The sequence below is a fragment of the Struthio camelus genome, chromosome 2 (assembly GCF_040807025.1).
Source record: "Struthio camelus isolate bStrCam1 chromosome 2, bStrCam1.hap1, whole genome shotgun sequence".
In the NCBI taxonomy this organism is placed as follows: Eukaryota; Metazoa; Chordata; class Aves; order Struthioniformes; family Struthionidae; genus Struthio; species Struthio camelus.
The window spans coordinates 159,332,059-159,350,176 of record NC_090943.1 but is presented as its reverse complement, the minus strand read 5'-3'; the positions used below and the strand labels follow the sequence as shown (position 1 = coordinate 159,350,176).

General features: G+C 40.7%; 1 long non-coding RNA gene across 2 annotated transcripts in view; it reads left to right on the top strand.

Annotated features, from left to right (window-relative positions):
* The first annotated feature begins 6,231 nt into the window (after positions 1 to 6,231).
* LOC104149266 (uncharacterized) overlaps positions 6,232 to 18,118 on the top strand; it is a 79,760-nt gene continuing 67,873 nt past the window's right edge. The window contains exons 1-4 of one of the 2 annotated variants that reach the window (XR_011139309.1): positions 6,232 to 6,473; positions 6,987 to 7,207; positions 9,302 to 9,357; positions 10,062 to 10,692. This is a non-coding gene — a long non-coding RNA (uncharacterized lncRNA). Of the gene's footprint in view, positions 6,474 to 6,986; positions 7,208 to 9,301; positions 9,358 to 10,061; positions 10,693 to 18,118 lie in introns of those variants that run through there. The other variant, XR_011139310.1, reaches the window with a different exon arrangement.

Genomic DNA, 18,118 nt, shown 5'->3' with positions numbered 1-18,118 from the left:
AGCTGTCCTTGTTGGCACCACTGTGGAAGCACAGTGAGCAGGCTGTGGGGCCCGCCACCACCCCAGCTGGTCTCCTGCCCCCTGCCACGGTCAGCACAACCAGTGACGTCCGGAGAGCGGGGCAACGTTATTAACTGACTTAAGGTAAATCTGCTTTGCAAATTCTTTACACCTCGGCTGTTTCTGAAAATATGGCTTTACCATTATGAATGTAATGGGAGCCCCCACACCTCTACTCTCTTTGTATATAGTTCTGACAACTTGCTGGCATTACTTCATCCCTTACCCTTTTTGCCTGTATAATTTTATCTATTTATTTAGCAAGCTCTAGCACCTCATTGTTTGCTAGAGCATTTATTATAATTTCATGTCAGGTCTGTGACCGTGCCAGACTTCTTTGCAACAGAGCTGCAGGCTTTGGACCAGAGGTCCCTGAGCTATTTGCACTTCCAACAATTGGTTGCATCAAGCTGTGTTGCAACACTGAAACATGTTATAGCATTTTGTTTCATTCTGCCTTCAATATCTCTCTTCAGTCCTTCTCTACCTCTCCGAAAGAGTAGCAAGTTGTTAGCAAGATTTGAAACGAGCTTTCAGTCTTTAGCTTTCATAATTTACCAAGAAATCCTTCTTTGACACAGAGTCATTTGCAAGAAGGTTATAGCTACTGTGATCCTGAGGTTTGTCTCGGGACTCATCAGTTGATACTCAGCCCTCCTGACCTTACAAGTACAATCTCGTGCTAGGTAACAAAAGGTTTGACCCTCTTTTGTGGGCAGAACAATTGCAGAAGTAACTCATATGCCTTTGGATCCCAAATTTCATCTTTAATTTAGCTGTGCTTATTACCCCTTAGTTCTTCAGTTATTCCAATAAAATTCTAGGAATACAGGCTGATTAAAGGAAGTGAAGAAGAAAGCACAGAATAATAAAAGGAACAGTGAAGGCCTGTTTGCTGTTCTACAGGGTGTTTTCCAGTAGTAATATTTGAGAAGATGGTACTTCTGGGGCATGACATTTCAGTGACGGAAAAGAGAAAGCAAATTCTCCAGAGCTGAATCATCGTACTTGGAAACGCAACATCCAGTTTACATGAACTGCATTCATAAATCTGAATTGCACACTGTATAAAGGGACACTCATCCAGTAGACGCTGGTAGAAATGGATAAATGGAGCAAGGAAGGGATCCAAATGGAAAGCTGCAACCTAGAGGAAAAGAAATGGTGCATTTATTGTTTCTGAGTAGTTTCATTTTTCATTACAGAAATGAACACAAGCCCATTATCTGAAGATGACTAGGTTAGAGAGTACACTGCCTGAGGGGTCGGCTGATCACACAGACCTCTCCCATGCAGAGTTCCCACGGGATACGGTTGCTGTGTTGGATGAAATTCACGCTTTGCTTGCACAAGACACTGTACGTCTCAGGTGATTTTAAATGCATACGTGACTAAAGGTATTTTACTTGTGGAGCACTTAATACAAGCCAGGAGAAGTCAAACTGCTGGGGAGGGCAGGTGTCTTCTCCTATTCCTTTTACAGGCCTCTTACAGGAAATGCAATCATGAATCTAGTCTTTTTGTTTGTTTGTTTTCATCTGCATAAAGCCATAAATCACACATATCCCATTTTTCTATATTGCAGAGTACCATATTGTATATCAATGAACATGACAGGAGATCCATACAGATTTCCTAGCACTTACATGGGTCTCCTTGCTATGGTAATATCTCCCTGGGCTCCTCTCCCAGGAATGTGACAATTTACTACACAAAGAGCAAAGCTGTCCTGAATCGGCGTCCATACCTATCATCAGGGAACAAGAAGTGTACTCCGTAATCCCCCCTAGCCTCCATTTACTAAGCCCTTTTTTTTTAAACCCCTCTAAAATTTCTCAGTACCGATATCAACTCCTGTAGCAAAAGGAGTTGCAAAGAAAGATGGCCTCCACAGGGAGATCACGATAGCTAGTTCTTTATTAATGCTCTGCCATTTAGTTATGCTCAGAGATTATGGTTTGACCCTGCAAGCTAGAACCGCATCAGCACACTGATGGTTTAATTTCTGTGAAGGTTCTTATCATAACCACATCTAACCACGTATTTTGCTTTTCATGAAAGCACTGAGATGTTAAAAGCATGAACAGGAGCTGGAAACCTAAATACTCCACTACAGCACTGAGTAGCATGACTAATATCTGTCCTCAGCAGAAGGCAAGACAGCATACCGCACTTTTCTGAATGGTGGCCTAAAATAGTAGTAGCTCTCTGAGTTTTGTCTACACTGTATTTCCATTGGCAACAACAAGAGGGAAGATCAAAGTCACCAAAGAGCTTCCCAATGCTAAACAGCTATATAGATAAGGATTCCTTAATCTTGGGAAAAAATGACTAAAAAGGGGCATGTCAGAAAACAATAAAATCATAATTAGAATAGAAAAGAGAAATAGGGAATGACTGTTTGTTGCTTCTCCTAGCACAAGATTAAGCAGGGTAAATGATGCTGATAGGTTGTAAGTATGAAATGAACACGAGATACTTTTTTCACACAGTATGTTGCTAAACTGTGGAACCACTCGCCACAGGGCGTGGTGGCTGTCCATAGGTGTGTATACAAGATCAAAACAAATGCCGAGGAGGAATCGCTATCTGCTTTCTCCATCCGGATACTCTTCCGAAAGCATCCACTGTTGACCCTGTTGGAGACAGAGGATTGAGCTAGAGGGACTTTTTTGATGTTTAATGAAGTTTGGCCATTTTTCTGCTGTAACATTATGCACCTCTGAAAATCACGAGAAAAATCAAAGGAAGTTCCCTAACATCAGCATAAGAATAAATTTGGCCTATTGTTTGTCTATCTGTTGTCCATTTTTCTGCTCCTTAAAAGATCTGATAAGCTTTCTTTCAAAACTGTCACCATCATTTATTTCTCCGGCAGGCTTGAGCAGTTTTTCAGTGTTTTAATATCTCTTTGTGGAAAGCATCTGCCCTTTTCTTTATGAATAGGTCATTAATGTTTACAAAAAGTTGGAAAAGGCTGCTTTTCAAGAGCCAAATCTGCCTACTTTTTCATTTCTGAGGTGCAAAGCTATGAGTGGTCTGTTGTGAAAAACAGCTTACAAAAGCTTTGCAAATGCAAATGAAAGAAAATAAATATGTCCCTTATTTGTTAATAGGGAGCGAGGAACAGCACAAATTTGTGATTTTAAAAATTAAAAAGGGGTGTGTAAAATTTGTTATGGCCAGGGCAGTTTCCAGTGGGAAATAGGAGCCAAAGAGGAATTTTCAAACATAATATAACTAAATCAAGGAAACAAAAAAGTTCCTTTTCACTTACACAGAAGCCTTGTTGAAAGAGAAATACTTGTGGGACATGAGGAATGAAAAATGTCAGCATGCAACTGCCTAAGCTTGCCCGATTTGTAGCTCCCACCTCATGGCAATTGCTAAGGGTGTTGTAAAAGAGCCTCTTTGTCTCTGGAGAAAGTATTGCTTTCAAAGACAAGAAAAATCCACAAGCAACCTCTCACTTTGACACACAGGTCATGACATTAAAAGAATAATGTGAAGAATCACAAACCACCGGTTTCAGTTAGGAAAGCAAATGGCTTAGTAGGAGGGGGGGAGTGTTATTTAAGTTATGATCTGCTAACACTCTGTTTACATATATCTAGTTCCTTCCTTAAAAAAAAAGACACCTTTTAAAGTCCTGTAGGACGACCTGAAGAAGACAAAACTCTTCAGCTGAGTCAACAGTTTGCAAAGGTGGGACAACATAATTTTTTAAAAGAGATATTTTTTGTTATCCCCGCTAAGGTTTGTAAAAGCAACGTTTCATTCCAGACGGGAGATGCCAGCATCATAAGTCAGTGCAAAGTGATCCAGACGCTGGAATGAGCACATTTCTTGGCGTGCGCTTTGGTAAGCTGGAGCTTGTGCGGCAAGGCTGCCAAAAGGACTGGGGGGGAGCGGGGAGATTGCACCGTGCCAGCAGGGCTGGCACACAATCCCACCTCTGACGTGGGAAGAGTTGACAGCTTTATAAATTTCGTCATTTTGCCAGACTCAACCTTGGGAACCGTTTTTGTTCGAACCGCTCAGAAAATCCTGGTTCTCGCAAAACAGGACAGTGAGGTATTTCCTCGCTCGGAGATAGAGGTGGCAAAGCCTGGCACTACCCTGACAGGCACGTTTGTGAACAAAATGCTTTGAGCTACATCCTTTCCCTCCACTGACGCCGGAGATGTCCGTGATAACACCAGGAGTGGGCCCTTGGCGCCCAGTTTGCTACACTGCAATTAGAGAAAAGTACTGGAAAGCGATTGAGGTAATTTTTTTCTAAAAGAAGCTGGAGGAAAAAGAGCAAGAGAGGCCCTCAATTCGGCAATGCTCTCTGGGCAAAACAGAAGTGAATTTTTAGGAAAGAGGGAATGTGGGTTTTTTAAGGTGCTTGGAAGTCTGAGCTTCTCAGCTGAACTGGATCTGAGACTTGTACTCATGAGTAAATGCCCAGATGTGGGTCCACAGTTACATATGAGAAATACACCCCCAATTACATTTCTAACTGGGATTCCCCTTTCGGCTCTGCAGTGGCTTTGGTAGCTCCGGCTGCTTCCCTGAGTGACTATAATGTAAAAAGACAAGAAGATATCTTCTGAGTGCTGAACAGCCGGGTATTTCCAGAGCAGAAACCCCACATGCAGCTAGCCTACAAAGTTAAACTCTCAAGTTCTGACAAGAGAAGCAGAACAGATGACGTGGTCTGAAGAACAGCCAAAGGGAACAGCTGAAATGCAGCTCTTCGGAGATATTTTTGGAGCAGCAGTAGCATCCGACATTGACAAAATTAAAGCTGCTACTATTTATTATTTATTATTTATTATTTATTATTTATTAGTTATTAGTTATTAGTTATTAGTTATTAGTTATTAGTTATTAGTTATTATTGTTGTTGTTACTATTACAATTTGTAAGAAAGAAATTCACTTCCTGGAAGGTGGTTTGTAAAAGGTCATGACACCACTTAATGTTGATTTTGAGCCCCTAAGTAATTCCTCTGAATTGTCTCTCTTCGAGAGGCACAGTCAGAGGACTCCAGTCTGCGACCCAGACTCACCATATGCAGCTGGAGCTCCCATAATTAGTTTCAACCCAAGGATATTTCTCGGTTTGAGCAAGTGCTGGGGAATTGAACCACAGGGAAAAGGGAGGTGCCATTGTTCTTGGCACCCACAATAAAATTAAATTAAGAAGCTTATAGTGATAGATGCCTGTTCCAGGCAGCCAATACAAGGTCTTTGGACGCTTCAGATCTCAAGTGACAGGAGATTATTCGATTAATCACTGATTAATTCAGTCCCTAGGTAGTATGGCTATTTTGACTGGAAATTAGATTCTCTGAATCAGATACAGGATACATTTGCAGGTTTGGTTAAGTAGATATAGTTGAATATTTCAGCTCATGGAATCCACATTTAATGCCAAAATAGGTATCTATGCTTTCTTGGAAATATTATAAGAAAGGAACTAAGGAGGAGTCAGGAAGCCACAGATTAGTGAATCTGATCTCTGTGGTAGGCAAGATCTTTCCGAAGTTAATAAGGGATGAGATCACAAAACATCTGGAGAATATGAGAGGTTTTCTGCTTTACTTTGTTTGTATGTGTTTTTTTTTTTTTTAAAGAAGAAGAAGGGGAAAAGAAAAAGGAACTTAGTCACCATGGCTTCAGAAATGGTAATGTTTGAAAAATCTGGCTGGAATTTTTGAGGAAATTACAAAAAAAGGACTTGAAACTGAAACAGTAAAATTTACTAGGCTTCCTAAAAATAATACAAACTTCACAGCACAGAAATCTGGGAGTTTCAGAAGAAAGGTCAGAGTGTATGCAATGACCGCAACAGTGTACTAGTATATGATAAAAAGCATCAGCTTTCTGAGAACAGAAGGGGGTTTCCAACTTTGAATCAGTGAGACCAAACCTCACTCAGGGAAGCTGGTCTCTGTGGAGTATCTCCTCAGCCACTAGACGGGGTCTCCTATGCACAACTTAGGTGTTATGGAAAACACATAACATTAAAATATAAAATACTGCCATAAATTTCCCCTGAGTAAAGCAAAAGAAGAAGCAGTCGCAGTTTTCTTACTAAATCTTCGGTAAACTCAGTTTCTGTCTTACAGTGCCACATTTCTAAGGAAATCCAGATGGTTGTATGCAGTAGATTCCCACCCCTTCTTCATTGTAAATTCTTAAATAGAAGGACAAAGATGATTGCAAAGAATTAAAGAGAGTTCCGGCTGGAAAAGGGCAGTTCTCTTTTAAATGCATCCAGCTAAGAGGTTTTTTTCATTTTTTGTTGTTTTTTTTTTTTTTTTTTTTTAACAAATGGAGCTAGACAGCAGTATGGCCCCGTCAGAGCATCAAGACCTGAGTCCTCATCTGTGACCTGGTCACTGCTCATCTTTATGTCTCCAGGTAATTAACTTCATCTCAACGTTTCCGGTTTTCCACATGCCATTCACTGTTGCTTGTTTCCTTTGTAAAATAGTCTAAAAATTGCTGGTAAAAAACAGTGGTCAAAAGTTAGGGTAGTATAATTATATTGACACTTCTGATTGGCTTAATCAGGCATCCTGAGTAAGGAATACGTTTTTTAAACTTTGGCTTTTATATCCTCCTTTTTGCATGTAATGTAAATCCTATGACTTAAAATGACCTGTTAGACAAAGTAGGATACTACTTCTTGGCATATGCTTCAGCATTGCCGAAGCTGGCAGGAAGGCAGGGCTGATTAATTTAAACCCATAATATGAGATTAGACTGAGGACTGCAAAAGCTCAGTTTATTTCCGTCTGTACTGAGCAGATCCAGATAGGTGCCCTGCAAGAGCTCGACTCTGCCAGAGCAACTTGCTGTGAATAAAGCTCTTGTTCTGCAAAGAGCCCCAGCATTTGAGAGAACTCTGTTATCACCAGGATTTATTTTCAGCTGGAAGGAAGGGAGAATAAAATCACCATCTTGGCCCTGCACAACTTTCCTGAGGAAGGGAGACACAAGAGCAAGGAGGCTCTACCAGCCTGCGTTTCCGAGGCAGCGTAGGGCACATGAAGAAGACAAAAAGGAGTTTTGAGGCGCGTCCAGCGGGTTTCCTCTCCCCCAGCGGTGACTGGAGGCAGGGAATCTTACACACTGGACCCAGCATCTTTCATGTGAGTTTTTCAGATTTATTCCGTTTATAATGATCATTGGAAACTGCAAGCAGCATCCTGCAGAAAAGGCCTTAACGGATACTTTGTTTATTTTTTATTCCTCTTCTTGTGTCAGGAAAGATTCCAGTTTCGTTTTGTTACTGTGGAAGTTCATGTACCTCATCCAATTGTCTCCAGTCTCACTGCTTCTTATTTATTGTTACCTACTGGGAATGTGCCTTGAAGTTAGGGTTGTAGGTGCTTTCAAGGCAAATCTCCCAATTATTCCCATTTTCTGTGCTTTGGTTCATACTGTGGAGTGGTCTGGACGAACTGGACTCCTTCTGGATGAGACTATTCATCCTTTAAATGGGATGCAACTGAACCCTATAAATCAGTGCAAAAGAAAAAAATGCAAGTAGGGGGTTAACACAGCAGGCTGTGAAGGGCAGCAGCTGAGGTGAAGCACACGTTGAACTGCTGCTGCCCTGGCCGAAGGCGCAAAGTGATGGGGCAGTGATTGTGGCTGCTAACATCCAAAGTCACCCCAGCACAATTCCCAGAATTTTCTTGTCAGCACTCTTAATTCCCTTGTTCTTGTAAATCCAAATAAATGATCAACGTCAAAAATAAACAGAATACTGGAATCTTTTAGCTGGCCAAAAAGATTGATCTTTGCTGGGGAGGGGGGGAGGGATTAGCATTATTTATTTCTACTCTTAATATGTTCTTTTTAGAGTTGTTCCGCTATAGTTTTTAGTTTTTTGTGCCACAAAGTCTATTTTCTGAAAACAGAAAACAATGAGAAGAGACTTGCAAGAACACCACCAACTTCCATCTGCAAATGATTTGATACTTGCTTTCGGCAAATTTCTAAGCATTCCAGTTTTAAATAGACTTCACCCCGGTATTCTCACCAGCAATGCTGCAGTGTTGAAATAGTGACAGAATTGGGTAAAAAACATGACAAACATACTTATGCTGATAAGTATTTTTTTACATTTGAATGATTATGCTCATGTTCCTTCTTTCACTCTCCTCCTGCTTTTAAGAACATGGTTGGAAGCATGCCATTGTGTCAAATGAATCAGAAAAAAAAAAGGAAGATGTATTGCTCTGCGTTGGACAGTTGTTAGAAAAACCTTCTCCATGCCATCTTAAGCTATAGGAGGACACATCAGTTGTCCCTAACTGTACCGTGACCGTCTCCAGTGGGTCTGGGTTTGGTCTATCATGATAGAAATAAAAAAAAGGTACTGACTTAATCTGCTGTGTGCTTTCTAATATGCAGTTTAGTAATAATTTTGTATATGACATAAAGGTCTTCTTAATAGGTCAGAGAGGCTAGCGTGCATCATTTTGCTGATTTCAAAGCTTTGTATTTCTTTCTTTCCAACAGCAAAAAAGCACACAATTCCTCCACAACTTTTAATGAAAATCAAAGGTGGTTAGCTACTCTAAATGAACAATATTAGATTACTGGAGGTTAGATAAATGTGTTAGAAACAGCATGCCTTTTGGGCCCTGCACTTCATGTATGCCAAGTTTAAAGGTGTCGATTTCTCTCTCTCTTGTTTCACAGAAAAAAAAAGTTAATTCCAGCATCCAAATAATGAACTATTTCCAGTGTAGATAAGGATCTCATCCGAAGGAAATATAATCAAACAGTAGAACAGTGAAGCAGTAAGTGCTTAAACCAGCTAACAAGACTGTCCCGAGCTACAGCCTGTGCCTGCTACGGTAACTGTCAGAGAAATAGTCTTGCTCCTTTGCAAGAAAAGGAGCGGCCTGGTGTTCACTTTAGTCCCTCACCATCCAAATATATTTAAAGAGCAACATGATTAGGACAAGGATACACGGCAGTATGGGTTAGAAAAGTGCTAAGGCTCCGGAAGCATGCACCGTAAATCAGACATTTAATGGTTTAAATCAAGAACTTAAAGCAGCTGCCTCTGGGAAACATCAGGAGAACAGACCGTGCAAGGAAGCCTGATGAAAATTAATTCTGTGGGCAAACACTGTTATCTCAGGGACTTTATGAGAATCATAAAAATGAGGTGCTGAACTTTATAATGCAGTGTTCTAGCGTTCTTATGCTACGAATGCTTTCTACAGGCTTCCCTGCTGTCATTGGATGAGTGGAGTACAAGCCTTGTTACCTCAGGCAAAAGGTAATCTGGGATACTCTTCTAACTTGAGTTATTAAGGCCTTTCAACCTCTGTTTTGATATCCGTGTAAAAGATACTGACATTTGGAGGTACTATGCATGTTTACAACACCCAGGGTTATTCTGCAGAAATTCAAGCTGGTTTTGGAAGGGAACGCTGCTCTGTCTGGGAAACGGTCTTCTTAAAATGCTCCTCTGACACCACAAAAGCGAGCCAGTGTAAATCTATGCAAGCTGGCACTGCAACGCAGACGGTTATCCCTCTGTTATTGCGCGTCCCAGTGATGCACGTCCGTGTCACAGCACAAACATTGATTAGGCCGCAGTGAAAAGAGATCAGAGGAATGAACCCAGTTGCAAACTCATTTTTTATTTGCCAGTTTGATGTTAACCTAGGTCGGCTCCTTGTAGGGATGGTGCAGGAACAGGAGTGAGACGATGGGGATTAGTAGATAGTTCAGCAGCGTGCCTGAGTTATGTTGACCTAAAATGTTCGTGATACTACAGCCCTGGTCTTCAAAGTGACTTAACAGAAGTATTTAAAACTGATTTTTCAGTTCTATGCATCCACAGCAGTATTATGCGCATGTTACTTCCCCCCCCACACACACACAAACAGTAAGAACTGGAAAAGAATGAGTAAGCATATATTTTCCCACCAAAATCTCAGCAATTTACTGGTAGCGCTGCTTCTCTCATCTCTCCAGGGCATAATTACAAGTCAGTAAGCTCCTGCTGCATGAAGATGCAGAGCTGTTACAAAATACAAGAAGAATTCACTGCAGACGGGTTCATACAGAGCAATGATCTCTTCTACAAGGAGTGGTAGCACGGGATTCAGGCACCAGTTAAACCTCCTTAAATCCCTCTTAAACCCTGCCATACTGAGTAAAAAATAATACATAGGAAAGCAGGTATGTTACGAGTTTCTGTATTTGTCACACATTGGATATTTGAGTTAACCACAAAAGTTTTACTAGGACAGAATTATCTGATAATCCACTTTATTTTACTTGGAGAACTGGGATTTATAAGTAGGTTAATTTAATCCCTAAAAAATAAAACATGATGTTACTATTCCCAGTAGTTTGTGGTTTAACAGCAAGTAAGTTCAGCTTTAGCCTATTTCCAGTGAGTTTGCTTATAATGTAGGTATTCTCCAGCTCACGTTCATCTTTGTGTTCAAAATAGATTCTACTTTAACTCCATTAAAAACAAAGGAGAGGATAATAAAAAGGAGTGTTTGGTTTAAAAGGATACGATTATGCTCATCTGTAACAGCCTGTCTGGAATCTGGAGGGGGGAAAGAGGTTTCGAGAAGGAATAGTTCAACGAGGATGCCGACGAGCTGGTCTGCATGCGTCTGGCTGCAACATAGCTATTTGTATACTGCCTCTATAAAGAAGTTCCTAAATAAAGAGCCTTTGTTGCTTTAGAAATGCACAGGGATGTTTTTACTTTGCACCTGGTGTGTACCCTGCCTACGGTCCCAGATGCAGACAGTAAAGCCTGGGCTCATCCAGCCATGAGCACACGGTGATACTGGGCTGCACTGGTGTCCTCTGGGAGAGGAGACACGAGCCCTACCTGTATGCAGAGCTCAGAGCTGCTTCAACAAATGCTCAGTTCCATGTTAAGAGAAGAAAGAGGCACTGCAGGCACTGTATGAAATTGGATTTAGAAAACTCCCACCTCGACTGAAAGTATTGGGCGTCACTAAACACAAATCTCTTAAGTACAATAAGTAAAAAAGAGGAGGGAGAGGCAACACTTATCTACCTCACAAGATGTCATATGTTACATAGAATAATAGTTCCAAAGTTTTTTTTTAATCCTGCAATGACTATGTTCTCTATAAATGCAAATATACAGATCATGTATGTTCCTTATTAATGGTTCATTTTAAGACTGTTTGAGTCTCAAAGGCATTTGTTCTAAAAGATAAAAGTTTAGCAGTTTCAACCAGATTAACTTGGTACTACCATTAAAATAATGGTGCAGTAGCTCTCCTTGCGGTAAGGTTGTCGTTCATGCCTTTCTTCTATCAACAGTGCATATTAGATATTTTTTTCTCAACTCTAGCACGCACCTGGTTGCAGCGTTTAATATTACTGTCTTCTGTGCTAAGAGGAGTCTTCAGGAATGAAGTGGAAGTGGTAAAAGTTTCAAAGGCAACAGAAAACTAAATCTACAACTTATAAAGTCTTGTTCCAGAGGAGACCTTTTTTCCTCCAGAGCTCTATGGGAAGAATAAAAGTAGTAAAATTCTCATTTAAATCAGTAAAACTGTTACATCTTGCATACTGCTATAGAACAATAACATAAGCTAATTTATGTCAAGCCAAAAACGAATCGTAGAAGTTAAATTACAGTCAGTAAAGGTTCCCTAAATGTCTGCAATGCCAGTAGAAAATATTTTACTGAAGCATGAATCACAAAAGCACGTAGACTACATTTGTATGAGTCGGTGTAATGCTATCAGAGACTCGAGGCCAAGCTAGTAAGAAAAAGTCACAGTCTCTATTTTCTTGTTCATCTAATATCAAATACTTCAAAAATATTTAAAGAAAAAGCAGGAGAGGAAGGGAACTATTCGAGTTCAGAAGAGAGTAGTATACATGTGTTTGCATGGGTGCACACACACATATAGCTACCATATATCAAGCTGAAGTAATACCACTTTGTTAACACTGCCTTGCAGAATCCTGCCTTTTGGTTATCGCCTTGCCAAACTTAAACCATTTTTAACTCAGTTTTCTGTCACAGGGATGAGGCGAAGCCTACATTAGACGGTTTCGTGAAAATTTCAGTCAAAAATTCTGGGCTGTGTCTGAGCTAGAAGCTAAGGAAATAAGTATACAAACAACTGTCTGCAGAGCGGCAGGCTGCTGTGCATCAGCTGCACCTTGGTGGCTGGCTGAAGTTAACGTATTTCACTTCTCTGCTGGGTGGGTTAAGTACGCACACACAGTTAAGTAAAGTACCACGCCTCAGCAGAGGAATGGTAACCCAGTAAATTGTGCTAATTCAGTCAGATCTCTTCCAGAAAAAGAGAAGTCTGCAGGAGCTGCGATACTTTCAAATGCACAAAGATATCTCTGAAAAGGAAGGGATTCTTTCTTCTCCGTGCCCGCTGGCGACAGATGCAAAGTCATGGACTTAAATCAAGTAATAGAAGTTTGGGTTAGACACTAGAAAAATATTTTTAATACTAGTGATAGTAAGATGTGGAATAGGTTCTCCTGGGAAGTTGTGGAATCTCATTTACTGGAGATTTCTGTGAAGAGGTTACACAAACATTCCCCATGAATGATTTAGGACTAGCTGAATCTGCCTGGAGGAGGGTTATGAACTGGAGCATCTCCCAGGGTCCTTTACAGACCTACTTTCTACTGTTCCGAATTAATCTTGGTAGAGGTTTCCACTGAACTCGGTAAAGGTGCCTCTCTCTCCGCTGTGACTGCCTCTGGCCTCATTGTTTCCTTCAGCTGATTTGTGCTCTCTGACACCAGTAGAATATAATGAAATAGATATTATGCATCCTTCTCCCCTGTTGGTTATATTTCAATTATACAAGTTTCTTAAACCTTGAACAGTGAACTCCTGACACAGCTTAAGGGGAAAAAATACTGACCCATAATAATCTTATTAGGAAAGTCATTTAAACCAACCACGTATTTAGCTGTAAGTCAGAAAACTGTTTCACCTGAAAGAGTATGATGTTCCTCAAACATCTTACATCTTCAATTTTCCTTACGGTGATATATTTCCAAGTACTCAGTTTACCAGTACGTTAATTTGGTTCTCCACATGCCGGGTACATTGCTGTTGACTATAGCACTGTGCCTCACAGTGGCATGTCTCAGCTCTGTTTTGCAAACTGATCCAAGGATATAGTTTTTAATCATTTTTCTCAAGAAAGTTAGAATAGGACTGAGAGGATATTGAAGTATGCGCTCTGGCCTCTGAATTTGTTTGATAAGAATTCTTGATTCAAAGGGCAGAACAAGAAGCATCATATTCTCCATAGATATTCTGCTACAAGCATTGAGACAATTGCCTTTTATAGGAAAAAATGAGATTTCGTAAGAGTCGCAGGTCCCAGCCAGCAAGTCTGAGCAACTTATGCACTGGGAACCCGCTCAGGAAAATCAGCTCTAGAGGTAAAATAATACTCCAGATCTTAGGGACTAAGTCTTGTTCACATTACACCCAGCTTACATCAAACCTTTTGCAAAATTTAGGACATTTCAAGAGCTACACAAAGTTTCATAAAAGTTAAAGTATCATCCAATTCCTTGGTCTGCACCTTCCAAGCAGGTAAGGAATTCGGATTCCTTTCATCTCCAAGAATCTCCAAGAATGCAGCTGAAAAGAATGAAAGAATTCACTGTATCATTTCCTCTCTAAGTATCAATATTCTCATTTTCATGTCAGAGACCTAGGAAACAGAAAGACTAGGAGATCATAGTCATAGTTCACACAGTAAATCCATGGGGCACATCAAAGAACAGATTTAGATTGGTGTCAAAATGATGAGATTTTTCTAGGACAAATTTACTTTCTAAACGAGTCTCTCCTCTTTAAACACACAATTCTCCTTGAAATACTACATGTTTCATCTTCAGTTACAACTATTGAATATGATGGCTGGGTGGTTATTAGCAACAGTATTAACATTAGCAGTATTCACTGTCTGAATTTTAGGGGCACCTGAAGGTACAAAGTGAGAGCAGAACCTCATTGTGCGAGACACAGTACATATATGCATATAGGAAGACCTAGTTCCAGCCATAGGAAATTTACTGTCTAATTACACAGAAGATGATAAAGCACAAAAGGATTAAATATCTTATCTACAGGGTCCCACAGTCAGTCTGTGTCAAGGTAAGGCATCCAGTCTGTGCCTGCCCAGTGCTCTCCTCACCAGCCCGTGCGTCATCTCCTGTATACCCCGTACTCAACACGTCTAAGGAAAGGATCACTAAGAATATCAACAATTTTATTTATCTATATTTAGAAACTAGGCACTGCCTGATACTTAACACACCCTTTGCTTGATGTTACAGAGGGCCAGCTTGTTTGGCTCAATCAGCTGCCTACAAAGTCCATACGGCCACCCTAATTTGCTTGCATAGCTCAAAGGCAAATCTACCTCAGTAAAGAGTAACAGCACAGTCATTTATCATCCTCTTTTTTTTAAAAAGGCTATGCTATCAAAGAAGATGAAGGTTGGAGGAAGACATTGCATTTGCTGCGTAGTCTGAAAGCTCCTCTAAAGGCTATGCAAGGTAATGAAAGGAATAAAACCAAGCTGACACACTGAACGCAACAGCCCTGAAGCACAGGATAGGAAAAGTGTTCTGTTTTTTTTTAATGTCACAATACAGATGTCAGCAATACATCATACAGATGTGCTATGTGGATGGATTAAAATAACCTGAGTGAATAACTCTCATAAAATAGTAGGTCACAGAAGACGAAGAGAAAGTGGTAGGCAGGCAAAGGGAAGCAAAGGAAAAGTAACTACAGCCAGAGTGGCGATGACTCATGTTACTACAAGAGCTGTGACTGAGAGCCAAGTTTTTCTTATCCTGCAGATTGTCTATAAGACTTTGGTCCTGCAGCTGCTAAAGACATGAGTTTCCAGTTCTTGAGACCTGGAGTGTATGGCTTATCCTTTAAGAAATCTGGAAAAGAGGAAAGTCAGTGAAACTGCCTTCCCAGATCAAACCAATGCACAACCAAACAGACAACATTCTGCAGAGATTTCTCTGTAGAAAGTGGCAACTGGGTAAGCTATGTCTGTAAAATGTAGAGATTGGAGCTGCTTCTGTTTTCAGCGCTCCCATGCAATCTTTACGAAAGGAGAAAGGAAAAAATATCTCGAGATTTAGTTCCAAAGCTATGGTCATCTCTACTTCAGTCCTTCTTTCCTTTCATTTCTTGGCCTAGATACATTAGTACAGATGTGCTGTGATCCAAGCAGAAATGTTACATTTCTTGAAATATTTAGTGCAGGGCTTTTTTCAATATTTTTATTTAAAAAAATTAAAAATTCACCTTTTTTAAGTTAAACGCAGAATCAAAATTATCCTAAACGCTTTATACAGAAAAGAGATAAGGACTGTAGATCTTTAAAACTCATAATGCTGCCCTTTGCTCCATCACTTCAGAAGAATGCAGTAGTAAGAAGTCAAACTCTGCTCTCGCAGCCCACAGCTCCAGGAAGGGAGCAAGCAACCTCCCCTTAGGGCTCAATCTGACCTGGCGCAGTCAATGCGGGTGCAGCTGCCACTGCTGTGAGCAAGAAGGAAGTCCATACTTCTTGGCTGAGCTGGTTCTTCCAGTGAGGATCTTATTCTCCCTGCTTTCCTGTGCAACCCTTAAAATAATACCGAGAGACATCCAGCTTTATCCAGCCTTTATTCACCATGCGCTATCCATAAAGAAATGATCCAAGCTCCAATTTATGCCAGTTCCCTGGAAATGTCTTTGGCTACAGCTTCACAAGAATTTAGGATGGCTTGACTAACCTTTCTTTTTTTGCCTGCTCCTATCTAGCCTAGCTGCTCACTCTCCTTCCTATTACTCCCTTAGTAAAGCCAGACCAACTGTTTTTCGGTCGCTCAGTGAACCAGGTCAGGGAACTGAGCAGGGTTAAAAAACAAAAAAGCTAAAACCTACTGGCTTGATTTTTGCCCAGATCAATTCCCCAGTTAGTTGACAGTGCAGCACACAAACTTAAGAATACGAGAACATCTGTACTGGATCAGACCACAGGTCCATTTAGTCTAATGTCCTGCCTCCAGCAGCAGAGCACACACAACAGATGTTATCCAAGGAAGGATATGAGGACAGGGCAAGCATGCAGTAATGCTTCCCAAAAATGCTCTCCTGGCCTTCTGTGACTTGTGACTCAGGAATATCTTGAGTCAAAGTTAATGACTTTTTTATTTATGGCAGTCCTCAATGGATTTTTCCTTCAAGAGTTTGCCCTGCTATTTTCTTAAACTCATGGAAATTTTTGCAACCCTAACATCCTATGGGCCATAGCTTAACAATGCGCTATGCAGTCAATGACGTAGTACTTCTAATTTGCTTTGAACTTAGTGCTCACTTGTTTAATTTGATGTGCTTTGGTTTTTCATATTGGAAGAGACAGAGAGTAGTCACTCACCTGATTCAGCTTTTCTGTTTCACCACCCATTTTATACAACGTTGTTGTATCTCTCTCACTCATCTCTTTCCCATCCTGGAGGGGTCTTAAAAGTACCCCTGCGGAAGCTGCTCCACCACAGAGGTACAACAGAGATGGCAGTGAAGGTACATACGTGAGGAGCTGGGAATAATGGTTGCTTGTTTTAGCCCTGCTGAGGAAAGAAACGCTCATGAAATTAAGCCTTTAATTACAGAGAAATTAAACTGTTCGGTCTTGTCTGCTGAACCTGACTTAGACCTTTAATTCTCCATCCTCCCTCCTGTTCCGTATGCCACTGCTTGCCAATGTCAACCAATGTCTTAAGCAGCTCTCCAGTTCTGCAAGTAAAAAAAGAGGTAAAAGGAATGATTTAATATATCTCCTTTCCTTCTCCCATTGCTCAACCCTCAACTGTCTTCTCTTTTCCTTTTTTATATGTGAACTTATTTTCTCTTTCCCCCTTGGTCCAGTGCAAATATTTTTTGAAGATTCTGTTACAGCTCGTTGAAACATTCACTAAAATTCAATGTTCTGGATTTATTTTTTGCTACTCTAAATGCAGCATCTTTTCTACCTTCCTTTGACTTGTTTTTAGTAGGTATCCCAGTGCCCCTCGTTATTCAATTGTTTATATTTCGTAAAAGCCTCAAAGCTACTTTTTACATCACTATCTAACTGGCTTGCCCTTTGTCACTCTTTTCCTCTGCTTACAATAGGATTTAGCCTACAGGCTCCTGCCGGATATGCTCTTTAGAAATATTTCGCCGTTTCCCATCTTAGGAAATCTCAATCAAAATGATGTTACTCATCACATGTTATCTTAAATTCATCTCCCTTAATGTTGAAATGTTTGTGCTTTGTCCAGACCTTCCCCAGTCAAACTCCAAGGATGAAAGGATGGCTGGATGAAGTCGAATTTCTCCTGCATTTCTGGGGATGGAAAAGCCATGCTGTCACCCAGGGAATACACTTCCAGTGGGACTTTTCTGCCTGCACAGCCCCCTTAGAAGGATCAGGACTGACCTGTATAAATTTGAAACTGCTTTACAGGAGGTATTTCCTCCAAAAGACCCTTCTTTCATGCACTCTTTAAGGGATCCTTGTCTTCAGTCTCAAGTTGGAGAATGGAGGATGCAAAGCTCCCCTGTAAATATTTTCTGAACCAATTTATTTCTGTTTTGTGCCATTATATTAGGTTTAAGTAGTACAGACTACTCATGGATCTGCATAGAAATAACATTTAGCCTCATCCAGCCATCCTTTCTCTTAATAGAGCAAAGCAGAGGAGTACAGAGAGAAAAATTTGTAATGGTCAAAAAAAGGAAAATATTTTTACATTAATATATTTTGAAAAATATTCTCCCCCCTGCAAGCTCCATTTCCATTTCTGCAAAGGGGGGGCCTCGATGGGCTGCTGACTCCCAGCGCCACCCTCCTCTCCCCCTGCCCAGCCTGGCAGCTCCTACCTTCTTCCTTTGATGCACTATGAAAAAGAGGACCAGTGCCCTGCTTCTGCATGGAAATAGTGGGATCTAGATGTGTTTTTCCACATGTGCAGAGCTA